Source organism: Sturnira hondurensis, unplaced genomic scaffold (genome assembly GCF_014824575.4).
Source record: "Sturnira hondurensis isolate 20B ecotype Veracruz unplaced genomic scaffold, ASM1482457v3 Scaffold0010128, whole genome shotgun sequence".
Lineage (NCBI taxonomy): Eukaryota > Metazoa > Chordata > Mammalia > Chiroptera > Phyllostomidae > Sturnira > Sturnira hondurensis.
Genome location: NW_028082759.1, coordinates 17,462,578 through 17,490,111, shown reverse-complemented (window position 1 = coordinate 17,490,111; position 27,534 = coordinate 17,462,578). Strand labels below are relative to the sequence as shown.

General features: G+C 44.7%; 1 long non-coding RNA gene across 1 annotated transcript in view; it reads right to left on the bottom strand.

Annotated features, from left to right (window-relative positions):
* LOC118995448 (uncharacterized) overlaps positions 1-27,534 on the bottom strand; it is a 114,682-nt gene that overhangs the window by 1,042 nt on the left and 86,106 nt on the right. Inside the window, exon 2 of the long non-coding RNA XR_005068272.1 lies at positions 4,955-5,121. This is a non-coding gene — a long non-coding RNA (uncharacterized LOC118995448). The remainder of the gene's footprint in view (positions 1-4,954; positions 5,122-27,534) is intronic.

The following is a 27,534-nucleotide window of genomic DNA, read 5'->3' as shown; positions in this document are numbered from 1 at the left end:
CTGTGGCACCTGTTGGTTAAACTGAGGTTCAAACCATAGACACCTTATGCTACACTGATTTGTAGTCATTAAATACTTTCCCCCCCCCACAAAAGCACTGGTGGTTTTTTTTTTAAAAAAAAAAACTACATTAATCCGCCTTAAGTATTATTGTTTTTGGCTTCTCAATTACTATGCTCATGTCACCTGGTCACAGAACACCTTTATATCTTTTTGAAAATCCTCTTACCTACATTTTCTGCTTGTGAAGTTCACAGAGGGGAGGGGAGACAGAACCTTCCCTGGCTCCCAGGGCCTGTTGCTTCCCCAGATGGCCTTGCACTTGGCTACAGCGATTGACTGAAAGATGGCCGTGTAACTCAGACCAGTCCAAGTAAAACTCTCTCTGGGAATTTCGTTGGCACTGTCAGAGAAGGAAGATTTTTCTCATCCAGCAACGATAGATGTTAAGGACTACGAGCTTATAACTTCCTGGAGCCAGCTTTGATGTAACAGGGACAAAGCCCATTTGAAAATAAAGCCAATCCAGAGAAACACAGAACTAAGAAACAGAGAGAGTCCTCAAGGTGCTATTTCTGCCCTGGATCCATTTGGACCCAAAACCAGAAGAAAGCCACTATTAGGTGGTGGAATAAAGTACATTATGTCCATACACTCAAATAAGCAGCTGTGAAAATGAGTTCCATCCAGCTATATTAACTGACATTAGACGAACTTCATACATATTGTTGATTTTAAAAAGCATGCTATATAACATATTACAAAAACACTCATAAAATTATGTAATTTTGTACAAATCTAGCAAACTCTAGAAATCTAGTTAAACACCATTACTCTGGGATTTTAGGTGCCTTTTACTATTATTTATTCTTTTCCTTATGGCTTTAATTCTGTGTGTGTGTGTGTGTGTGTGTGTGTATGAGAAATATGTGAAAACTTTGTATTTTCTAGAAAGAAAAATAGCGAAAGGAAGGAAGGAAGGAAGGAAAGAAAGGAGAATCTGAAGAGAAGGAAGAACAGGAGCGTCTATGGATCTGAGTTTGCTAAATGACTCAGGAAAAGACTCAGGCAGGAGGCGATACCATCTCAGGAATCTTGAAAATGTATCTTCCAGGTGGGCAGATGAGGAGAGAACATCCAGAAAGATGAAACAGCAAAGGAGAAGGTTCAGAAAAGTGAGGAGCCGTGATGTTTTCAGGAATGAGTTTTCCAACATAGCTAAATAAGTGTCATTGAATTAGTTGTTTAATCTCACAACGAGGGCAGAGTCCCTCCGAGTCAGTGTTAACACAAGGAAGTTCCTATCAGGGCTGCATGTGGGATGGACAAGGGAAAAGAAAAATACCGTCTGACACTGGTCCCTACATCCAATTGTGTAACCACACACGTAAATATCCTCAACTTACTATGTCTAACGCACAACTCCTCACTTCCTCTCCAAATGTGCTCCTCCTCTGCAGCTGTGAATTTTTGTGTCTACTTGACTGGGCCATGGGGTGCCCAGCTATTCGGTGAGACATTTTTCTGGGTGTTTCTCTGAGGATGTTTTGGATGAGATTAACGTCTAAGTCAATAGACGGTAACGCAGATTATCTTCCCAAATGTGGGCAGGCCCCATCCAGGCAGCAGCAGGCAGGAACAGGACAAAATGGCTGACTTCCCTGCGGGTGACAGGGAATTTCTCCTGGCTGCCCGCAAACCAAGACGTCAGATCTTTCCTGCCCTCAACCTTGGACTGGGTCTGCAGAATTGGGACTTATCTGCCTCCAGAATCACGTGAGCCTCTCCCCCCCCACCCCACCCCCCATCTATCTATCTATTCTCTTTCTCTCTCTTTGGAGAACCCTGACTAAAATATTCTTCCTTTCCAGTGTCCCCACAGAAAATGGCAAAATGAGTCTATTAATGCCTTTGGTATAAAAACCTTGGGGTGATCTTTGACCCTCTTCTTTGTTTCATTCTTAAAATCTAACTCAAAGCAAATCGTACCACCTGTACCTTTCAAATACATCCAGAATCTGACCCTCCCTTGTCTTGCCTCCCGCCACCCACGTGGTCTGAACCGCCACCGTCCCTCATTTGGAACCGTGCAACGGCACCCTAACTGGTCTCCCTGCTCCCCCACCCCACGCAGCGGCCACCACATCCTCCTCAGACAGGCCTGGTCCTGTCCTTCCTCTGCGCACAACCCACCAGCAGTTCCCATCTCCTCCGGGGCAGAGTCCACGTCCTCCCCATGACTGCAGCCTCTGTAGCACCAGGCTCCCCTCTACCTCACTGCCGTCACCTCCTGCCGCTCCTCATTCATCCACTCCGCCTCCTGGCCTTCCTGCCTTTTTCGTTTTAACAGGCCAGCGACTCCCTTTGTTGAAATGTCCTGTTCCCAGGTGTCTGCAGGGACCTACCTCACTCCTGTCAGGTGTGTCCCTCAGACAGCCTCCCCTGTGATATACAAAATAACCCTCCCTGGCCATCTCCTACGTCCGTTTACCCTTCTCTGAGCCGCCTTTTGCCACCAAGCATAGAGTGCACTGCATTTTATTTACCTTCCAAGTCTCCTTCTAGGACACGAGACCCCTGAACACGGACAGTTTACCTCGTTTCTCTAACTGCTGCACGTGGAACAGAGGCTGGCACACGGGGTGGGCCACTTGGTACCTGTTTGCTGAGGAGGCCATTAAGTTTCTTCCCATACATGGAAGGAAACAAGATACTTCTCACCTGAAAATAGTTTCCACTTATTGACCACGTACTCTATACGGAGCACTATGCCACGCTTCTTACGTGAATTAACTCACTGCATCCTCCCAAGCACCTTAGGGGGGCACACAGCTTTCTCTGAACGAGCGAACCAAGGCAGAGATAACTGTCGGATGGATGTCACACAGCTGACTCTGGACACCAGGCTTCACCACCAGTTCTCTCATTCATTCCTTAGGAGACATTGAAGTACAGCAAGGATCCAAAGAGACGTGTTCCATACATTTATCTTCCAGGGATTCAAATAATTCCCAGTATGTAGTATCTCCACCTGTTCACAACAAAACAGAACAGTGAAGAGCAAGCAGTTTACCCGGGAACTCCTGTGAAGTTCATACTGCGATGCCTTGGGAGCAATTTGGTGGGTGCTACGAGGCGACAGCAAAGATTTGTTGGAAAAGCTTTCATGGGTCATGCATGCCTTATACACACTGCAGGAGCTTTGCCAGCCCTTTTGAAGATGCAGGCAGTTCTCGTTACTCTTGGTAACTTACTCATTCATGCACCCAACACGCAGTCACTAAGCACCACGGGTGCCAGGCACAGCTCTAGGCACCGGGGACACAGAACTAACTTCTTCATGAACTCACATCCCTACCTGTAGCGGGGTGGAGCTTAGCAAGCACAGCGCTTTGGAGCAAACTCTGCACCAGAGAGGCCTGGGTGCAAATCCCGGCCCCGCTGTTCCTGGGACGTGACCTGGCACAAGTTATGTAACTCGTCTAAATCTCAGTGTCTTTGTTTATCTAACGGAGGCTATATCGATTATGAGATCTACCAGACTGGTTTATTGGGGAAATTAAATGAGAGTGCCTGACATGCACTACGCTTTTGGAAATACACCACCGTGACGGAGCGGATGGGCTGTAAAACCTTTGTGAGTTTGAATGTGGTTTGGCACGGATGGTGAACTTACAGTTTTGTAGGTGTCTCTTCATTTAAGTGAGCAGAGCCTGTTGCAACTTTAGGATTTTGAAAGATGTGGGAGTCTATCAACATTTTTAACCAGGTCGCTAACCTTTGTGATGGAGTCGAAGGGTCTTACGCTCACAGTTGGACACCGTGCTAGAACTATTAAAAGAACTCCGATTCATAAATTTGCTCATTCTGTTTTCCTTCTGGGGCTGTCTGGGAAAGCAGCCCACTTGCAGAGAGCGCCTTTGGCTATCTTCCTTTGCCTTTCAAAGCCCTCAAAATAAAGTTCTTAAGTACCTCATAATGGGTTCATGAGATTGCTGATTTTGTTTATAGCATGTCAGAAGCAACAATTTTTATACTATTAATAGATTCATTACAAAATATAAGGAATATCTCAGGTGGTTTCTGAATGGACCAAATATTCACATTTATTTATAGGCCCTTCTGCCTTCATGGACATGAGACTGGAAGTTACAAACCATAAAGTCTAATCCTAGGCCTGATACATGTTAGATCTTGACTTTTCTGGTGATTTTGTGCTTATCTGTCTATAGCAGAAGGTCGATGTCTATATCATCTTCCAAGCCAGCATTCCACAATTGCCCATAAACAAAGCTAATCAACAAGAAACCTATCCTACTTAATTCACAGAACTTAACGTGAGGGGACAGGAACGTACTTGGCGATCGATGGGCAGGGGAGGGGTGCCCCCATGTGAAGCTGTGACCACTGTGTTACAGCCCCATATGAGAAGACAGGGATAAGGGTTAAAGTAATAACACACATACATCTATTTCTAAGCATAAAGATGTATAATAGTCATATCATTTTCTTGAAAATTATTTGAATAATATCTGGCATTAAAAACCCATTGAAAATGCAAATGCCAATACATCTAATACCATGCACAAAAGTTGAAAACCGAGGCCTTCCTTGCCTAGTTAGTGACCCTAGCAAAGCCCATGGCGTGTTCAGTGAGAAGCAGTGTTAGATTTAAGATTCAGTTCAGCCCAGCACTTCAGAGGGGACTGGCCTTCAAGCGAGGGGTTGGCACATAACTTTATGAGGACTGAGGGGTCCTTTAAGATAAAAAGGGATGCTTTTAGTCTGAGCTCCTGATGAAACAGAATTAATGAAATGTCTTAGCTTGAAACGCTTTGCCCTTGAGAAATGAAGAGCGCGCCCAGGACAGCTGGGAATGTTTTGTAGACCAAAAGGGGCTGTTGAGTAATGCTTTGCTGAGAACATTCTCTTGGTGGGGCAAAAATTTCCTCACCGTCCTTCTTTCTCTGTAGGTTGAGCTCCTGTGCACAGAAGAATGAGTCTGAGGTGCTTTCTGAAGGCAGGTTGGAGACAGGTTGTCAGAATTGTGTCTCAGCCACTATTACGCTGAATCCACGGAGCAGCTAATTGCTGTAAATTACCCTGGACCCATTGCACCGCCTGAGGAGAAATAAGAGACAAGTAAAATTGGTGGCTGTATTTTGCCTGTTACCTTTCAGTCTGATTTTCTTCGGGATCTGTGTGCAATGTGAAGTTGTCTGATAAATGTAGATGGTCGATTACCTGAGCTTCATGAAATTGGAGCCAGGCAAAAATCTTTGAGAATCTTTGTCACTGCAGTGGAGTGATTTTTTAAAAAAAAATAGACTTGATTTATGAAGATTATAACTAAGAATGAATTTAAAGCTTTAAACCTCCTGTGAATTTAGCAGGTCAAAGTCTTTGAACTTTCCTCACCTCAGTGCATGCCGGTAGATATTTACACAACTGAGTAGTTATTTATAGGAACCAGCTAAAAGTCAACATCCTCAAGAAGAAGTAGGTATGAAAAAGACTGATTAGACATTTTGGAAATATGCATTCTTTGAAATTAAAAATTTCAATAGATGAGATAAAGTCTAGAGTGAAATCAGCCAAAGAGAGAATTGGAAATAGTGCTGAAAACTTCGCACGGGACGCAGTATAAAAGGGAAAGTGAAAAGAGAAGTTCAGAATCGTAGATGATTCGTAGGTGCTGGGGCTCCGGAATAAATGTAAAGGAGTTCCGGGGAAAACCAGATGAAAGAGAAAGACAGAGGAATGGCATTGGATGGGGCTGAGAAATTTCCAGAATGGAAGACATACCCTTAAACTAAAAGTTCACAACACATTCCAAGCAACATAAGTAAAAATAAATTCACACTGTAGTGTAAATTCACACTAAGGCATCGAGGGCAGATAGAACACCCTAAAAGACAAGTCGCAGATGAAAGAACGACTGTGGGGCTGGCAGCGGTCCTCTCATCGGCACTGAAAGACGCAATAACCATTCCAACAGCCGAAGGCAAAGAATCTTTGATCGAGCTAGATTTTCGTATGGAAACTAAACTACCATTCAACACAGTGACAAGAGAAAGACATTTCACCCATGGGCAGCTTACCCTCTCACAGGCCCATTAAAGAATGAACTTGATTATAAAGAAAAAAAGCCTAATAATCAGTATAACAATAGTTAACATCTTATATACCTCAGCTACTTTTAATCTTCACAAGAATACTACGAGGCAGATACATTTGAAACTTCATTTTACAGTCAAGAAACTGACATACAGAAAGATTAAGATCTCATAGCTAGTAAGAATTGAGGTTTGAATCAGGCAAGCTGGGAAGACATTGGACAAAAGAAATAATAACAAGCAAGGAAGTTGACAAAATAAGTGGGTATATTTTAAGTAATGACTGACTGAAATAATTAACTTTTTGTGCTAAAAAAGAAAAAACTAAAGCTCTATACAATAATAATAATAATAATAATAATAATAATAATAATAATATCAGACTGTGGCGGACCCTGGCCAGCAGAGTCCGCCTGTTGTGGCTGATGGTGAGAATGAATGCACAGGTGACAACAATCCTGTGGAGAAAAAGGGAACAGGCACAACTACTCTCTCAAGGGGAGAGTGTCTCTGGTGCCTCGGCCACTCCCTCAAGAGGGGAGCGCCCCGACCTTTGCCTAGACAGGTTTTTATTGTTTTCCTGAGGTCTTACATAATAGAAATATTTATTATCTATTACATAGAATATTATTGTCTACATTTTAGGTACAATCAAGAAAATGAAAATAACGTGCAGAGGGGCATGGCAATGAGTTCATTAGCTCTACCCTTGGGAGAACTCATACAGGCTTTGGAAATTACCTTGAAGACAGACAATACACATTTGTTGTTTTAAACTGGGGTGATGGAGTTTTAGCAAGAGCAAGCCATAACAGTCTGTATGCATTTTCTAGGCCTGATTCCCATAGGAAAACTCAGTTTGAAGGCCTGGCTCCTGCCCACCACTTCACTTCTGTAGGTTTTCCATACAGAGCTGAGTCCCATTTGCCAGGCCAAGACAGACTGGTCCCCTACATCAGACACTGTTTCATATGTGGCTAAGTCATGCCAAAATCCTCAGTGTGTTTAAGAGAATAGTGATAAAGTATAACATACAATTTTATCAAATTTCCTAGATTCATAGGTTAAAAATATAAGGGTAACAACAGGGATAGAAATACAAATTATAGGTTCAAAATCAGCTGAAGAAATTAAAAATGGAATAAATTTATCAATTCAGTGGAGAGTAGGAAAAAGAAAATTATAGAAAGGAAAAAGTTGATAAACAGAAAACAAAATAAATCAAGATAGTAGTAAAGATATTCAAATACTATCTCTAATAATAAATAATTGTAAAATGAAATCTCCTTGTTAAAGGAACTTACTAATCTAGCGTAATTTTTAAAATTAGCCCCCAATTTTTATTATCCAAGTTTTACATCTGCCTCTTACAGATTGGTATTATTTTAATCAATGATTCATTAAGAATGTTCAAGAGATGTACCTTGCATTTCTGATTTTAGAATGCATATTGAAAAATTGAGATTTGTGTTTGCATAACCTTGATTATAAGGGAAATTAAAACCCAAACAGATGGATATTTATGAAAGCTGGTATTGCAGGAAAGGCCTTGAAGTGAGAAGTCCTTTCCAACTCCTTCCTTGATTAGAGACCCATTATTTTTAGAATAGAGATCATTCCTAATTCTACTCCAGAGTATGTCAAAGAGAAAATATTTAGCAATCTTAAAACTTTAGCCTCCTAAAATTTCAGATGAATTGCTTTTCAGAAAGATTTTCTGACCAACGTTATAGGAAATTTTCTAGTTGATAAAAGACACTTCTTCAAAGCGGAATGACTTTTTTAGTGTTTTAATGCAGATGCCACCCAGTATTTAACACACTGAACCTGAAGGAATAGTTTATCTTGTTCGTGTACTGTAGGAATATGAAATTAAAATGTAATTCTCATTGATCAATAATGTAGTTTCCATGTCACGATCAATTCCAAGGACACACATTTCTGCGTCTTCTAGGAAAACCATATTTTCAGTTGTAACAACATTCTGAACGAGTTCTCACGTTGTCCTTATCTTGCTCTTTTTTATCGCAAAGTGCAAAAGATGACTGAACAAACTGCCTGCACTTTGAGACATCAAGAGCTTCCTGTCGCCACCACCAAAATCAAGACAGAACCTTCCATCAGCATAAGGCTTCCTCTTGCCAGCCACCTCATCTCTCGTCCATCCCTGATCCCTGGTGACCACTGATCTTCTCTCCATCTCTATGACTTTGTTATTTCAAGAGGGTCACATAAATGGAATCATGTGGTCTGTAACCTTTTTTTTCTCATCCATCATTATTTCCTTGAGTTTCACCCAGGTTGTTGCATTTACCAATATTTGTTCATTTTATTGCTGAGTGCGCTTCGCTGGCATGGATATACCACAGTGTGCTGATTCATTTACTCACCGAAGGACGACTGGATAGCTTCCAGTTTGGGGCTATTACAAATAGAGCTGCTATGAACAGTCATGCACAAGTCTCTGCATGAACATAAATTTTCGTTTCTCTGTGGTAAACCCCCAGGAGAGCAGTTGCTGAATCATATGGTAAGTACATGTTTAGTTTTAAAAGAAACTGCCAAACTACTTTCCAGAGTGACTGCACCATTGAATACTCCTACCGGCCGTGTGTGAGTGATCCAGTTTCTCCGCATTCTTGACGGCATTTGGCATAGTCATTGTTTTTCATTTTAGCCATGCTGATGGGTATACAGTAATATCTCATTGTTGTTTTAATTTACATTTCCTTAAGGGCTAACGAAGTTGAACATCGTTTTATGTGCTTATTTGGCATCTGTCTGTTCTCTTTGGTAAGAGTTCGTCCATGTCTTTGGCCCATTTTCTAATTCGATTGTTTAATTTACTATTGTGCTTTGAGAATTCTTTATGTTTCTAGGTACAAGTCATTTATCAGATATGTGCTTCGCAAATATTTTCTCCCAAGTTGTAATTTGCCTTTCTAAGAGCAAACATTTTCAATCTTGATGAAGTCCAAATTGCCAGTTTTTCTTTTTATGGATTTATGTTTTTGGTACCAGGTCTAAAAACTCTGCCTAGCTCTAGGTCCCCAAGATTTTCTGTTATAATTTTTTTTCTAAACTTTAAAAGTTTTACACTTTGCATTTAGGTCTGTGGTTTATTTTGAACTAATATATTTAATTTTTGCATGCAGTATGACGTACAGGCGGGGTTGTGTTTTTAATGGATTGTCCAACTGGATTTAATGTCCAGTTGGTTCAGCCCGTTTGTTGGGGAGGCTGTGTCCTCCCTTCACTGGGTTGCTTTTGTACCTTCATCAAAAGTGAGTTGAACGTATGTGTGCGGGTTCCTTTCTGGGTTCTCTATTCTCCTCCATCGATCTCTGTGTCTGCCCCTCCACCTATGCCACACAGTCTTAATCATGGCAGCTCTGTCAGAAATTAGGTAGACTCATTCTTCCGACTTTATTTTTTTTTTCAAAATTGTTTTAGCTACTCTAGTTCCTTAGCCACTTCATATAAAATTTAGAATAATCTTAACTATGTCTATATAAAAAAACCCTCACTGGCATTTTCATGGGAATCGCATTGAACTTGAGTATCAACTTGGGAAAATGAACGTCTTTGTTATGCTGAGTCTTCCAATCCATGAACACAGTATGTCTTTTCATTTGTTGAGGTCACCTTTGATTTCTTTCATCAGCATACTGTCATTTTCGTCATATAGATTTTATACATTTTTGTTAGATTTACACTTAAATATTTAATATTCTTTGGAGGAATTGTAAATGGTATTGCATTTTTTTAAAGATTTACATTTCTACTTGTTTGCTATTAATATACAGAAAGGCAACTAATTCTGGTATGCTGATCTTGGGCCTGCTACCTTGCTGAACCCACTTATCAGTTCAAAGAGGGTTTGCTGTTGTTTCTGATAGATTCCTTCAGATTTTTCTGGGTATACAGTCAGGTTACCTGAAAGTAGAACAGATTTTATTTCATTCATCATATCATATTTTTTAAATTTAATTTATTTGTTTCTAGAATGGGGGAAGGGAAAGAGAGAGGGAGAGAAACATCAATGTGTGGTTGCCTCTCACATGACCCCTACTGGGGACCCGGCCCACAACCCAGCATGCCCCGACCCTTTGGTTTGCAGGCCAGCGCTCAATCCACTGAGCTACACCAGCCAGGGCCATCATATTGTATTTTTTAAAAGTTAAGTTCCATGCTTATTTCCAAATATATAACTTAAAAGATTCTGAAAATTTGAAAACAAAGAATGGAACAAGATATACCAGACTAATACACAAAAATACACACACAAGTGGTAGAGACTGATTAATATCAGAAAATATAGAATATAAGCCTTAGTAAAAATAAAAATGTGACACTACATGCTATAATACAATTATACCAAGAATACAATTATCATAAACTTCTATGCAACTAATAACATGGTCTTGACATTAGTAAAGCAAAAACTGGCAAGTATAAAGACAATTTTGCAAAATAAGGTGGGATAGTTGAATACACATATTGAGAAGTAATTGATTGATCAAAAAAATTACAGGGCAATGAAATTTTGAAAAGTTAAGTTGTCGAGTTTGAGTTAATGTGTGGGCGCGCACACACACATTCCAATGAATAGGAAATACATTCTGATTTCAAGCACTAGTGGAATTGTATAGAATGGACCGTTCAAACAAGGCCATAAATTTCAAAGTAAAGTTGTCGTATATGCCACAGTCTCTTGTCATGGTACATTTAAATTACAAATCAACAATAAAAAGAAAATTTAAAAAGCACATGTGTTTGAAATATTAAAAATACACTTAAATAATCCAGTGATAAGAAAAATCATGGTGGAAATATACACAAAAAATTTATAATAAACACTATGAAATTACCACCTGTAACAAATTGAGATATGCTAAATGGCATTTAAAGATAAATCATAGTTTTAAAGTCATTTATTAAAAAGATAAAACTGACACCCTGGCTAGTGTAGCTCAGTGGACTAAGCACGGGCCTGTGAAGCAAAGAGTCTCTGGTTCGATTCCCAGTCAGGGCACATGCCCGGGTAGCAGGCCAGGTCCCCAGTAGGGAACACATGAGAGGCAACCACACACAATGATGTTTCTCTCCCCCTCTTTCTCCTTTCCATCCCCTCTCTCTAAAAATAAATAAATAAAATCTTAAAAATAAAAGGTAAAACTGAAAATATGCCCTGGCTGGTGGAGCTCAGTTGGCTAGAGCGTCATCTCATACACTGAAGGGTTGTGGATTCAATTCTTGGTCGGGACACATACCTAGGCTGTGGGCTTGAGTCCCAGTGGGGCGCATACAGGAGGTAACTGACCAATATTTCTCTCTCTCTCTGTCTCTCTCTGTCGCCCCATCCTATCCCCTCTCCCCTCCTTCTCTTTAAAAGCTATAAATAAAACTAGAAAAAAGTGAAAATAAGTGATGTGGAAGAGCAGAGTAAACCTAGGTAGAGTGAAAGGTAAGAAGTAATAGTAAAAGCAAAAGAAGTAATTTTAAAAGCAGAAGTTAATAAAATTTAAAACAACTATAAGAGAAAGGCAAGCACATCTAAAATCTGCTGTTGTGCGCTATTTTAAATCTTATCCTTTGAATTGGCGAGTCATTTACATGGTTCAAAATTCAAGATGTATGAACTGGTATGTGATTAAAAGCATTCTCTCCATTTCTTTTGTCTGGCCATCTAAGTTCTCTTTCTCAGACAACCAATATTACCGTCTTTCCCATCCTTCCAGTGATAACTTTGGTTTATTAAGCCAATATTCGTAGTATCATGCCCCCAACTCCACTCTATTATGTTTAGCTCAAATAGTAAACTGGACATATTTTTCAAATCTTTGGGAAGATGAAAGAGAGAGAGAGAGAGAGGAGGGAGAAAGAAAAAAGACATAAATAATATTGGGAGTGAAAAAGAGGACATCACTATGACACGATAGAGATTCTAAACATCCTAATTAAATATGCCAATAAACTAGAAGACCTAAGTGAAGTAGATGATTTTCAGAAAAATATAAACGACCCACATCAGTCATGGCCCAGCCATGAACACAGAGCAACAGAGCTCTCTAGGAAGTCCAATAAAAGGAATTTAATACAGGAGATTCACTACAAAGGAGAACTTCAAAGTGAAACAGCAGGTGTGAGGCAACCCTGGGATTAATACCATCAGGAAGCTATTACCACTGCCAGGGCCTGGGACCACGGGGGGAGCTGGCATTACAGGGGTGGAAGAGCCAGGGTCACCGGTAGGAACTGGATTTATGATGGGGACTGAGAGGCCGCTGGCCCCTGGGGATAAGTGGTCTTGTGGGAGCTGGAACTTCAGGAGAGACAGCCACTGCTGGAGGCAGAGAGGGGGCGGGAGAGATGGCTTGGCCCCGCCCCTCCTGCTGCCCAGTGGTGTTCTGCTAGTGCTTACCATTAACTAAATTAGCTAGTTGGGAAGCGGCTCTCAGAAACGTGATTTGCAGTAGGAAGGCAGAGAAACGATCTGAGAACAGATGGGAAAAAGTGAAGTCCTTCAAACTGACTCAAGAAAAAGAAGAGGGAAAAAAATACCTAACAACGGTAAACCCGAAACAATTACAGCAATGGAATCTGCAAGGAACGTACTCATTATACCCTCCTAATCTCCAAGGACCCTGGGCCCAGACAGTTTGATAGGAATTAAACAGATAATTCTAGTATTACATAAATTATTTTAGATAACTAAAAGAGTAGAAAAGCTGCCTAATTGACTTTATACAGCTAGTATAACTTTGAAATGAAACTAGAAAAGGATAGCATAATAAAAGATAATCATAAAACAATTACATCTCATTTATTAACATAGATAGAAAAATCCTAAGTAAGACAAGAACAAATTAAATTCAACATACACTTATGTATACGTCTAGATGAAGGATATATCACAGTTGAGTGTAGTTTTCCCATCATGCAAGGATATTTCAACATCATAAGACATATAAATATAATCAGCATTGTCAAAATGAAAGAGAAAAGTTATTCTCAACAGATGCAAAAATGTTGGGATAAAATGAAATATTTAAGATTTTTTAAAAAACAGAAAATTATGAACAGAAGGGGATTCTCTTAATCTTATTTCTAAATTCACGGTTTCCACTCCATCACCTAATAGTTTCCTCTCAACCAACTAAATCGGGCTATAATCTTCACCATTTCACTGCCACATTTAACGGAAAATTGTTATTTTAGCCTCTCGGCAGTTTTTGACAGCTTCCCTCTCGCAACACTTTCTCCCCGTGGCTGATGCTGTGGCCCTCCCCTGGTGTGCCCCCCAGTCAGTGCTTACCCACTCTCTGTCTCATCTCATCCTCTTCTGAAAGGGACGTGAAAGGTGCCTGGAGTCCAGCCCTCTCCCCCCTCGTCTTCCCTCCCCTCCCTACACTGGCGGCCACCCTGAGGACCTGGTTCTGTCCTGTGACGACAAACACCCCCTGCACACTGAGGACATCCAAAGGCCCACCCAGCTCCACGCCCCTAGTGGACGCTGTCGCTGGATGAAAAGAGGCATCTCACACCTTGTGTGTCCGAAGCAGCGCCCGGGTTCCCCTTCTTTCCCTGCCAACAGCACATGGCCCTCGCCTCTCCAGGGTCTTCCTGGCTCTTTAAAGGCCATTCCTTCTAGCAGCTGCTCAGGTAAGATTTGTAGGATCGCCCCTCACTGCTCTTTCCCTTAACCTTGCAGCCAATCCATCACTCAGTTTGTGTTGGTTTTATTTTTTTAACAATTTAAAAAGAGTTTCAATTATAGTTTACATTCAATATTTTGTGTTAGTTCCTGAGGTACAGCACAGGGGTTAGACAAACACACTCTTTACCAATTGCTCTCTCCTGTGTCGCCAGTACCCACCTGGCACCACACACAGTCAGTACAATGTTACTGCGTATATTCCCTGTGCTGTGCTCCACATCCCCTGACTATTTTGTGACCGCCAATCTCTACGACCCAACCCCTCCAACTTCTTCACCCAGTGCCCCAACCCTCGCTGCTCCTGGCAACCGTCACTCAGAACTCTTTATCTATGAGTCTGTTTTTTGTTTTTAATTTGTACTTATTGATTTCAGAGAGACAAAGGAATCAGGGGCAGGGGAAGAGAGGGAGAGAGAGAGAGAGAGACTTGTTGTTCCACTTATTGATATACCTACTGGTTGCTTCTTGCATGTGCTCTGACCAGGGATCAAACCTTCGAGCTTGGTGTATGGGGATGAGGCTCTAAAGAACTGAGCTACCTGGCCAGGGCTGTGAGTTTGCTTTGTTTGCTCGTTTATACTGTCCTTAAGATTCCACATAGCTTCAGCCACACTGTTGATTGCACCCATTCTTACTGCCTTCATAGCTATCAACACAGTCCCAGCCAGCACCATCTCTTATGGGCCTGACGGTAAATGGACCCCCACGGTCTTCCAGCTTCTCCTCCTGCTCCTCTGCAGTCAGTTCTGCCAACAGCAGCCAGAGAGGACTTCTTAAAACATAATTCAATTCCAATCAAGTTCCTTCTTAAGACTCCCCAAAGTCTTCGTGCGGCGGCCTGTGTGGCCTAACCACACCACCCCACTGACTCACCTCCTGCTCTTCCCCCCAAGTCACCCCGCTCTTCCTCTGCTTCCTGGACACACTGGGCTCCCTGCCACAGGCAGGCACTTCTTTCACTGCGGGACTGCCTTTCGCCCAGACCTTCTCATGGCCAGGGATGCTCAGTCAGATCCCCTTCGAAGAGGCTCGTCACCCCACATTATAGAGTCTCGGGGACAGCCTGCCATGGGTGGTCTCTGCAGCCATCGCCGAAGAAAGCCACCTTGTCCGTGGTCACGCTACATCCTGGGGATGGCTCAGGAGACGACAGGGGAGGCAATGCAATACTGTGGAGCCAATAAAAAGCGTGTGTTTGAAGAATACCCAGTGAGGTGAAACAGGCCAACAGAGAAAAACGGAATATAAGTTACACTTCCGATCTTGTCCCATGTATTTAAAGGCCGGAAGGAACACATCAAAATTTGACAGCGATGATCTCGGAGTGGTGAGACGATCAGGGATTTTAACGTTTGAATCTATTTCAGTATTTTCCGAGTTGTGCGACAAACATAAATGTTACGACCGGAAGAGGCAACGTTTTCACAAAGACAAAACCTTCGTCCCTGCCCCTTTCCCTCCTCTCAGCACCTCTCTCCCTTCCCCCGGTCCAGGGGACACAAGCCGCAGAGCAGAGAGACCCTGGGTCTCCGTCTACAGCAGGATATTACAAACCACCACCATAAATCGCCCCTTGTCCAGGCTCTCCAGGTTGGACGGGCTGCAGGTCAACAAACAAGGAGCGCGACGGAAGGGTCAGCTCCTGATTCCCCGGTCTCGCCTGAATGTATAATATCTCTCGTTACCCGTCGCTGCAAGCTGAGCCACTGCATCGCAAGCTGAGCCACTGCATCGGCCTGAACTGGTTCGTGACCAGGACAGAGCGCGTCTGTTGCCCCAATGATAGGGTTAAACTACAAAAAGAGAGGGGCAGGTTCAACAAGGAAGAAGAACTATCAACATGTCATAAAATATACATGCAATTTCTAATTTATTCTTGTTCATTGGAGGCAACACAGCGAACGTGCTCCTCACATTTCTGGTAATACAGTATCGCTGTGCCCTTTAATAACGCGTTAGTGTCTGTAACTCTCATTTGGACCTGGTGAATTACTGTTTCATTTAATGAAAAAAAAAAGATAAATTGTACTTGATTTGTGTTTATTAATTTCTATGAATTTTGTCCGTGACATTTATGAAAGCTTAGGCACACAATTTCTCCTTTCTTTAATTTACAGCTGGGGAACTGTTTAAATGTAATTTTTAATGATGCAGAAAATGCTTCCTGACATATTTGTTTCCTGAATTTCTAACATACATATTTACCATTTCCATGTGATGAACACACCCTGCCTCAAACAGTGGAGAAAGAAAAATGTCACCTGTTTAGGATTCCTTTATTAAATCTTAGCTCTTGTATTTTGGTGGCGGCAGGCTGAGTTTCCGGGAGGTTGGTACGTTTAGTGCAATTGCGATCTGGTTCATGCTAACTCAATTTGATGGGTAAGGCTTTGCAGGTGTAGCAATCATCCGCTTGGTGCAAAACCTCAGAACAAAGTCTAAAAATAGATGTCACTTTGATAGTATTTGGAAGGGATAGAAGTTAAACAACAGACGAGGTGCACTTCTCCAAGAAAAGTATTATTTCTCTGGTTATTTCCTAAGGATGGAATGGCCTTTACGGCAAAATAGATATTTTTCTCCCTATTTAATTTCTTTAAAATGTTTCTATTTTTCCTATTCTGCATTTTAGTCAGATTAATTTGAAGCTCCTTTGAAAAGCTGTACAGCTATTATTCAGACGATAACTTACTCTGATATCTCGGTTTTCGAATTTTCATATAAACACCAGCTTTACAGGGTATTTTTTTCTTTCAGAATAAGAGTGAAGTATTTATTTTCACTTTGTTTTTAATCAGAGCATATTTGAAAAAAAATCACCCACTCTTTCACGAGCAATCAGTGAATAAAAAATGGAGAGGCTGAAAGGGCTGCTCTTCCCCTGACTTCTGTCATTAAAACAGATGTTCTCTATGACCTTGACCAAACAACTCCATCCTCTAATCAGAAAGGAGCAGCCTTGTTTGTGGATTTATGATAGATGCGTGTGCCAGAGCTCAGGACGCTGTCGGGACTGTGGGCTCGTCCAGGCTCGTTCTGGTGCGAGAAGCTGGCTTGTAATTCCTGTTTTAATTTGTTGTCTATCCTTTCCCCTAAACATGGCTTTCTTTACATTTTTTAAAAAATAAGGATCTTCTTATTAATTGGATAGTTCAAATATATTTGTCACCATTATGAGTAGCTATAGCTTTAAATACATGACGGACTTGCTGATGTCAGCAGCTAAAATCTAATGCTGCCGATACCAGCTGACAGGACACTAATTACTAGTTATGTGGCTGGTGCCTGCTTAAGGAGCTATTCAGTGAGTTATGATTTGGAAAAGCTGGAGAGCACGGGGCTGATTTGTGAAGAGATATCTATTATGAAAAGACCGCAGAAGTTCTCAGATGGGTCCTCCTGACAGAGATCTGTCTAATTAGGAAGTGCCTATTTTAATACTAAAACCACAGAAAAGCCCGGCTGGAAAAGAAGAAGTTATGGGAAGACACAGAGCCATCACCGGCTCGGCTGACAGCAGATGCAACCTAAGCATGTTTCCCAGCGTTTAATCAATAGCAGCACTAGGACAATTACCCCCTCGCAGACTATCCGTCTCGTGGCACCAGGAGGGAGGGTCCTCCCAGGTGGTGTGCCACCCCCCTGCAACCCCGAGGCCTGTCTTTTGGGTGGGCAGACCTGTCTGGAAGCTAGAAACGGAGTGAATTATCACCAAGAAGGCAGCAGGGCTGGCCATGTTCTGTCCTTGGGTGACTCAGAGGAAGTCACTCTGAGCTCTGAGGTCCAGGTAAAGCACAACAATGGAGAGAATGAGGACTTTTGGTTTAACGGAAGGATTGGGCGAGGGGTCAATTCTGCTGTTAGACCCTGGAGTTGTTGAGGACGAAAACATGTTGCTAAGTTTATCTCCCACATGGGCTCAGCGAAGGCTGACGGGCTGACCTTAGAGAGATCTTCCGAAACAACAACAAACTACAGCTTTCCCTGGGGCTACAACAAGAAAAAATGTGGCCACTGGTGAGGACACCAAGCCTCCACTGAGCTGTCGTTCTTTCTCTGCAGCCTCGCTAGGGCTGTGTCCGCACGATAGCTCAGAAACGGTCGGTGGGGGTGGGGGTCGGGGGGAAGCTGGGCACGTTGGTGTGGGCATGAAGGAGTCTACACCTGGCTGGTTTCTCCTTCACTCGCCCATGTCTGTGCTGTCCGTTGGTGTTTGGGGAGGTTTACAGACCAGCCTGCTGAACAGGCTGCTAATGAGTCATGCCCACTCCCTGCCTTAGCTTGGGCGCAGGCTCAGTCTCCACGAAGAGAGACAGAACAGAGGAGAAAAAGGTGTTTTGCAAACGCTTGTGTTGCTACATGTTATATCTATCCACAGAGTAGGCAACGGGATGACGTGTCATCAGAGGTTGCCCCAGAAATGTCAACAGATTGATTCCATACACTTTTGAGTCTTTGTTCTGGAATGGGAAGCCCTGCGAGGCCATGGGGTGGAAAGGAGACACGGTGGCCGTTGGGCCGAAGAGAGTAGCAAGTGTTCAGCGCCCTGCTTGAGTGCTGAGCAGTTACATGACTGTGAGCGGGTTATGTGTCCTTCTATGCTTTGGATTTTTTCATCAAGAAGTGGCTCCCTGCCCTGATCGGTGTGGCTCAGTTGGCTGGGCATCACCCGCACGAACAGAAAAGGAACGGGCTCGATCCCTGGTCGGAGGGCGCATACAGGAGGCAACCAATGGATGTTTCTCCCACACATCGATGGCTCTCTCCTTCTCTGTCTCCCTCCCTTCCCCTCTCTCTAAAAATAGACAAATAAACATTTTAAGAAAAGTCGCTCCCTGTCTCCCTGTCACTGTGGCAAGGATTAGGTAAACCATGCCTGCAGCAACCCTAGCGCCAATGCTCGGTACCACAGCCATTCTGAAACTGTGACTCGTCTTCCCCTCCAAAGCCGGCCCTGAGACAGGGAGCCCAGGGCACGGGTGGTCCAGGGGAGAAGTGAAACAGGGGTTGGGGGGCAGCCCGTAAGGGCATGATGTTGAGCTAGACCAGCACAGGTGACTGGACCCTAACCCTGCAAGGACACCGGGCACCAGAAGCACCCCACATGGGGGAGGAGAGTGCTGAGGTACACAACGCCTCTTCCCGAGTCTCCTGCTTGAGGACCACTGGGAGGGGATCAGCGGACTGGTCAGGCGACTCCAGCCTGTGGTGTGCCCTCCGCAGCTTAGTGGGGTGGGGGCTCCCTCCGCACAGAGATGCAGTTCTGGCGGCTGGAAGTCCGCTGAAGCACACCGAAATTTCCTAGGGACGCAGGCAGGGCAATGATGGACACCCAAATGGACACCAAGACATGTAAAACACGAGTTCCCATCAAGAAGCCGCGGATCTAATCAGGAAGATGGGACCGTGAAACTTCAAAGGAGAAGGCTGGTGATGCCGAGATGTCTGCAGGTGCGAGGTACAATCAGCCTGGATCTCACAGGGCGGCACCCGCACGCGGGGCTCTGCCCCTGGTGTGTCAGCCCCAGACAGTGAGCTCAGAGGAGCCCCCAGGCTCAGGTAGCCACAACCCGGAGTCTGAGCACACCACCACAATGCCCGTGGACTGATTCGCATTCTCCCTTCCTAGGCTGTGCCCCACAAGAGACCAAATCATGATCTTAAAGGGGATTTATACGAGGAGATTCAGCAAAGTGGGTGCTGCCCATTAACCAAGAGAGCCTGAGAAACTCCTTGCCATGGAAGCGGCAGCCTGCCAGTATGGCCGGTTAGAGGGAAACAGTTTGTCCCCAGTTTCCCTCTGGCCCTGCCAAGGGTGGGCTTCCAGGAAGGCAGGGTCTACGACAGGTAAGAGGGAAGACTCCAGAGTCAGAAGACCCTGTTCCTATCCTGTCCCCCCGTTCTATTAGCTGTGTGACCTCGGCAGCCATTTAGTGTCTCTGAGCCTCAGGTTTCTCACCCATAATGGTACCTACTGGGCAGAGTGGTGAGGATTAAATGTGATGGACATGATGTGCTATGTGAGCCCACAGAATTGGGCATGGAGGTAAGTGTTAGTTATCATAGTATTTGTTATAAACAAAACCCTTTTTAATTGACACACTCTTTAGGTATGGCAACAGCATTCAGCAAGTTTTACTCTGTTCTTGGAACCAGTTTGTCCCATTTAGGTGTCTTTGCCCATCATTGTCCTGAAAGGTCTGTTATTTGGGTGTCGGGAGTGGGGAATGCGTCACTGCTCCTCCTGTTCTCCTGAGTGCACACATATAAACACAAAAAACACCTCGACTGCCAATCCAAGTGGGCAGGGCTCAGGGGACCATCACAGGGTGCGGGGTGGGGGTGGGGGGGGCGCTCCGAGGTGCCCGGAGTCCAGGGCGGGAAGATCCACCGCATCTGATTGGTGGCTGACTGAGCAGCCCGCCTACAGTTTCATGCTAGGCTGCATTTTCAAACGTTGCCCGATCGAGGACATCTTCAAGTATTTGGCTCTGGAATGCACTCTGGGATTCTGCCAAACACGTCTCTCTCACAACTCGGGGGGAAAGTGACAACTCAAAGCCACTGTCAGATTTCGCTCTGATACATGACGTATGTCCCTCCATGGAACCAAGATCCCGAGCCATCCAGGACGACACCAGGACTGCTTGAGAAGTGAGTGGGTCGTACGTGTTGACCGAACGGTTCAAAAAGCTACCAGCTGCACGTGCGCTGGAAAGAATGTTGGATGTATAGGCCCTGCACCGCCAAGAAGAATAAAAGGATTCTATTCATAAGTGGACTGAAGTATCACTACTCAGTGTGCGCTTTGAGACACGCATAAGGGTTTGGACCAGTAGCCAGCGTCGGGGAGAGGATCCTAGACTTGGAGTGAGAAGCTCAGGTTCTATTTATTTCAAACGGGCTGCTGTTTAGCTGTGTGACTTTGGGGAGGTCACGTACCCTTTCTGGACTTTCTCTGGGTTTGGCTAGTTGTTCTGCAACATACATTCCAAGTCCAGCCCTGCTCCGTGATTCTAAATAGTGAGAAATAAATGAGCAGTTGAAGTTTTGCCACTGGAAAACAAAAATTTCGGTAATTCCGTAAAACTGCCCCCATCAGCCCAGTCCCTCGCGAGAAATCTGAGTGAACTGAAACGAAGGCACTTAACATTCCTTTCTGCTGCTCTGTCATAAATCATTGTTAGCTCAGAGACAGCACATGGGTGGGTAGCTATAAGACTTATTTCTATGGATTGGTTTGTTCACATCTCACAAACTTCATTCCATAAAACCAGGAGCCCATTCCATTCTTCAGAAGCACGACGTACTGTGGACCGTCCAGGCAAACCGGGAAGAAAAGGTGCTGACACAGCCATTGGCTGAGCACCGCGTGCTGCCTTTGTAAGAGCCGTTCGGGTGGAGTGGCCGGGACACCGAGCGGGGTGAGCCGAAGGAAGGATGGGGGAAGGGAAACCGCACACGGTGGAAATAGGGAGAGAGCTAACTGGGGGTGCGGCAGGGGCGAAGGGCTTTTTTTTCCCCCGAATGAGAAAATGACAACAGGTTTGTTGTCAACACAAATGAGAACACAAATGAAAACTACCCAGCAGAGAGGGAACAGGCGATGATGCCGCAGGAGAAAAGGGACACTTGCTGGGGCAATGACCTTGAGTAGTCAGAGAGGATGGGACCCCCAGGTGGAGTATGTGGACAGAGGCAAGGAGAGGCGGGATGTGGTGTTGGGAGATGGACTTCTGTTTTCTCACTGGAACAGGAAGCAACGCCATCAGCTGGCAGCAGAGGTGGGCGGGGGGTGCTGGAGGTGGAAGGAATGGAAGATTGAACTGGCCACCTGGGAGCATGACAAAGGGCGGAACCTGGAGGAGCCCCAGGCAATATCGAGGACCACTTGAGGTGAGTGGCCGTGGACTTGAAGTGAAATCAGCCAGCGTATTTGGCTGTGTTTGGATGTTTGGTCATGCTAAGGTATACGGACCTAGCAGGTAGAGCTGAAATCTAACTGGGGTTTTGGTTTAGTCAAGCCAGTACAAGAAAGAGACGGGCAAGGAGTCCCGTCTGTATTCACAAGGGTGATTATAAAGAGAGACTATGGAATTTAAACCGGATGGGCAAGGGGGTGGAACAGTGAGAAGATGCCGAGAGTGTTGGATTGAAGTCCTGGGGGTGTAGAAGGATTGTTTGTGTCGGGCTCCCAGAGCGAATGAGCTCCAAAGATAATAGGTGGTGGCAAGACAGTCGGATGTCTGAAATGAAGATTTTTGCAGTGTTGAAATTATTAATAATGAAAGGGTCAAAGGTATGACCATAGAAGTGAGTCGCAGAGATGAAAGCTACTGGGAAAAAGGAATTAAGAAACTGAAAGGCCACGGTGTTGGAAAGAAGATCTGGTTTTGAAATCACGTGAATAATAATGGGATTGATTTTGAAGACAAGGAGCAAGGGGTAGTGGCCTTGGGGTCAGCTGATAGTGGAAACTAGGGGCAGCAGCATCTGACGAGTGAGATTCAGAGCTGAGTGTTTTTGGAAGAAGAGAAGGAACGCAGTTACAGAGCAGCAGTGCGGGGCAGGGAGAACACCCACACCGCCTCTGGTTCTGTAGTACGAAGAGTGAACAACCGCCAGAGCACCCGAGGGGCCTGGAGAGGAGACATATCCAAAGGCGGAGCACGGTGTCAGCCAGAAAAAACTCAAAAGATGTTGTTGGCAAAGGTTGATAATATAGGGCCGGTGTCAGCAAATGATAGCCCACGGACCCCACTGTTTTGCAACAGCCCTAGAGAGAGGCATGGGTTCCAGAAAGAGAGCAAGTGGGGTTCTCCCTTGACCCCTACTGCCAGTCGCCTGCCGAGGGGTAGGCTCATTCTGAGTACACATTCTCCTTCTCACCTGGACCAAGATTTCTCCGGGTCAACAGAGAATCTTGGTTAGAACACATCACTGCAAAATGTAGCCTTAGTTAACCCTGCTTTTGTTCTTCTTCAAAGACTGAGCATTGCTTATCAAATTCCCCAATACAAATTTACTAATTCCAATTTAGTACTGCTGCCTCATTAAACTGGAGGACCTTCAGCCTGACCTTCAGTAAGATTAACTCGGTTCTGCTTTATGACAAATAGTACCAACTACCATCCATGTGCAATAACTTTTAGAAATCCAGTTAAATTTTCAAAGGCAGATGACTTTCCACCACACTTTGCTTTAAAATGAAAATGTTCTTGCTGTACACCCAAGGCTAATGATTCAGCCTGGGCCCTTTGCACACGTGGTCAGACCTGGGAAGAAGTGCAGACTTATACAAAGCTTACTTCCTCTCTTGTTTTAACAACAAAGGAATCAAGTAGAAGGCCTTTCAAATGATAGAGAGTTAGATTGAAGTTGCATCTGCTAATATTTCCCAGCCTGGTCACACCTTGCTCAAAGCGCCTAGAAACCTGAGGCTTGTCAGGACTAGCTGGTGTGTCTGCCTGTCTGCAAAGCCCTCTCGTGCACTGGGCACTCGCAGAACTCCCTCCCCAGCAGACCCTGACGGGCCGGGGAGGGGAGTGGGGTCGATTCTCTGGCAGGCTTTACCCAGTGTTACCTGTTTATTTCGCTAATTTCATTCAAGCTGCTAGAAGATTTTTCTGGATAAGAATTAGTTATTTTTCATGCATTCATTCACTCATTCATTCAACATTTATTAAGCAACTACTTTTTATTTTCCAGAGCCGTACTCAGCAAAGAGAATACCAAGCCAAGTAAGACATGGTTCCTGTCCTCATTTTCAAAAAGTGGTGAGGACGAGGTGGGGATGGATTTTAGAAACCAAGAGGCTCACTGATGGTATCAGTCCGGGGTCTAGAGAAGCTTTGAAGCAGATATTTTGTGGACACTTAGATAAGAGCGCAGTGATTATTGGGAGCCAGTGGGCGTCCAGCCGGGATACACTGACCTCACAGGATTCTTCCTTTTGGTAAGGCTTCCGGATCAAAGAAAGAAAGCAAGCTGGGCGGCCTCAGTAGCATGTGGCTGTCCTTCACTTTTTCCTTGTGGACTTTTAGGGAGATGAATATTCAAACTGTAGGTGGGTTCTCAGCTATGTAATTCCTTGTTTCTCTTTTTTTTAAAAAAAATGTATCCTCACCCAAGGACATGCTGTGTCATTGCTGAGAGAGAGAGAGAGAGAGATTGTAACATTGACATGAGAGAGAAACATCAATTTGTCACCTCCCATATGCGCCCCAACCGGGAATCCAACCCGAATCGAACCTGCAACTTTTCGGTTTATGGGACGACACTACAACTGACTGAGCCTCATCAGCCAAGGCTTCTTTTTTCTTTTCATTCGTTCATTCATTCATTCATTCATTCAACACATGTTTATGGTGCAAATAAACAATGCGTAAGGTGCTCTGTTAAGTAATGGGATGTGTAGGTGACCCCCACCTCCAGGAAGCTTTCCATCTCTGGCAGAAATGAGACGAGCACCACGCAAAATACACATGAGGAAATGGGTGATTGACAGGGGAATCACCAAGGATATTGATTAACATCAATTAATCAGGATTAGAGTAAACCCCAAAGGAAGCTTCTAGTGGTTTGGGTGTCAGACTTGGATTTCCACAAAGTTTTATCAGTAAACTGGATGAAAATATAAAAGGCTTTATAATATTTGGGGAGATTAATTTATGCCCTTATGTTAACAAACCAGCAAAATCAATCTCAAATAGATTAAAAGTACTAAATAATTCAAAATTATATGGAAGTATGGTAGAAAAGAGAATAAGATGTAGCTCTGTGGGGGAATGAGTCTGTTCTCAGCTATAAAGAAACACAACATAAACAGAAAAGACTGACAATTCCAGGTCTGAGTAAGCAGACTTTTAAAATCGCCACACAATGCAAAAATCACATCACTAACATTAAAAAGAAAAAGATGAAGCCGTGGAAAAACTTTGCATCCGATATGACAGAAAAATATCTATAACACGTAAAGAACTGGATTCAGATTTATAAGAAAAAGCATGATGAACAGAAACAATAATTCACCGAACACGACATACACAGTAAAGGACTCTGGCAGGAAGAGAGCTGACCCTTTGCAGAGCAGTGGGGGTCTCTGTGCGACCATCCCACCAAAGGTCTATCTTTGTCATGGATGGGGGAGCCCTGGGCACAGAACTCTCACCAGCAGGAGAGACGCTCACCTCCCCCGGGGGAGTGGTCCTCACATCCTTGTGCTCTCCTATCTTAGTGTCCTTGGCATTTTTCTCTCACTGTGCTTGTTACTTTGTGCTCTGATTAAATGCTTCTGTGTTGATCTCTCCCCCATGGAGGGAAGAGCCTCTTGAGTGTAAGAATCATGGCCTGTCTCTTCGTGTCCCCAGTGCTCTGAGATGGCAACACTTGCTGGTTATGAAATAAGTGGCATGCACATTCTGGATCAAGGACAGAGGGGCGTGGGAGGCCATGGAATGATCTGAACACAGCATAACAGTGGCCTGGTCTCCACACCTTGGCTTCGTGAGTCTACGACCAGCCCTCAAGGCGCTGCTGTGTTCAGATCCCGCCCCTGCCCAGACGTCTGCTCCTCACCAGGAAGGACTTTGCACACCTGGTAAGACCCTCTCCCCTCTGTGCCCTATTGAGCACTGCAGCCTCAGCAGCGGCATTGGCCTTGAGACCACAGAGCAACCCCCTCCTGGCCTTTATTTGCGTCCATGCAGGTCATCAGGTAAGCACGCTGTCCTCTTGTCCCTCTAGGGGGCAACAGCTCCTGTTTCTTGCCCCCCCCCCGCCCCCAAGCAGTAACTACATCATCCTTGGTCAGTTTGCAGAACTCCAAGCCTGTTTGTAATAATTGCTTTACCAAACTCTTCCCAGGTGCTCACTGTGAGTGTGTCTTCTGTTCCTTGCTGGGATTTTGGCTCAGCTGCTGCTGAATAACTGGCCACTGGATGAATGAGTAACTTCCAATCTCTGTAAGAAGGCCCAGATCACCAGGAAGCACTCTTCACAGCAACTCTGGTGGATGTAGGGGACTATGGTGGGAATTCTCCCCACTCCCACAGCCCGAGTCTGGCAGCACAGGAGGGAGGGGCAGCTCCCTATCAAGTAAGGCAGAGGACAGGGGGGCCACGGTGGTGGGGAAGGGGCACAGGGACACGGGTCCAAGGCATGGAGCTCAGCCTGGTGCAGCTCTCAGTGGGAACCCCAGTATAGGAGACGCCGCCAGGAAGACCCTTCAGGAGACCCCAGGAAGGAGCAGAGTGGTCCGACAGGCTGTGGGGTCCGTTCTCGAGGTAGGAGCTGGGCCCGAGCAACAATGCCTCCTGCTCGCCTCCCCCTCCTGCTCCACCTACTGCTTCCTCCGGGCCTCAGTGAGCAAGCAGGGCAGCAGCATCGAAGAAAGGAACAGGAGAGCCGCCAGGATGATATTCCCTCTGCAAAACCAGCAGCTAAGCAACTGGTAAAACACATGCACTCAAGGACTTGGGTCACCTCACTAATCAACTCGGCTCTGTCAGAGAGCTCAGGTAGTACGGTTCCAATAACACCTGGTACCTTGTGGTCCTCTCATCCCACTCCTAACTGTTCGTCCTACAGGGGTATATAAACACAAATTTGGCAAAGCATTATCCCTAGTGTTGGACATGTGTCATATATAACACTCAATAAAAAGAATAAAATATAAAAGTATATGTACAGCGTTGGCCGGGTAGCTTAGTTGGTTAGAGGGTGGTCCTGATGCGCCAAAGTTGCGGGTTTGATCCCTGGTCAGGCACATACAAGCAACAACCAATGAGTGCCTGAATGGGTGGAGCATCAGGTCTAGGTCTCTCTCTCTCTCTCTCAAAAAGCAATAAATTAAGAAGAAACATTTTTTTAAAGTATGGGTACAATGAGCAGAGATATGAGAATAGGTATGCACATAGGCAGAAGTGAAAATATTGATAGAATGCCATTTAAGTTCAATTAAAAATTAAATTACTTTTCCTAAAATTTTTGGATGTTTAAACATCTATAATGTTTTATAATTTAATGTAAAAAAGAAAAATGTCTGTTTTTAAGTGAACCCTACCTGGAGGGGTCATGTGACCTCTCTCTGCCACCCCCCAATGCCTTCCTAGGGCAACAACACCGTGGTGCAAATCCCCAGGCACCGTCTCTAAGTTGCACGAGTCAGGCAGGCCTCTGCCCCTCTTGGATCTCATCTCCTGATTCTCTGCTCCTCGTCTACCACGCCCTAGCCCCCCAGGCACTTCACGTGCCCTGCAAACACCAAGCTTATCCCTGCTCCTGCTGTCCCTTGTGCTAGAATGTGTTTCCTCCAGATCTTCATGAGGCCGGCTTCCCTGGTGATTTAGACAGTGCTTCAGATAGCACCTTTTAGAGTGGGCGTGGAGCCTCCGTCTGTGATCTGCCCAGCAGACAGACAGCTCTGGCCCCCACCCGGGGAACTTTGGAGGGTCAGGTGTGCAGGCCTTCTCTCTCCCTACCTATGGAAACTTGGCCATGTGATTTGAATGCAGCCAATGAAATCCTGGCCCTGAATTTCAGATCTCAAGAGAGTGACACAAAGGGGCAGGGGCAGACGTCACGGCAGCTCCGGCGCCGTGTCGGGCCCCCAGAACATCGACAGCATCCGAGGATGGTGGGCTCATGCCCGTGGTGGTCACCTGGTGGCGGTGCTGTGAGCGGTGGCCGTGGCTGGCG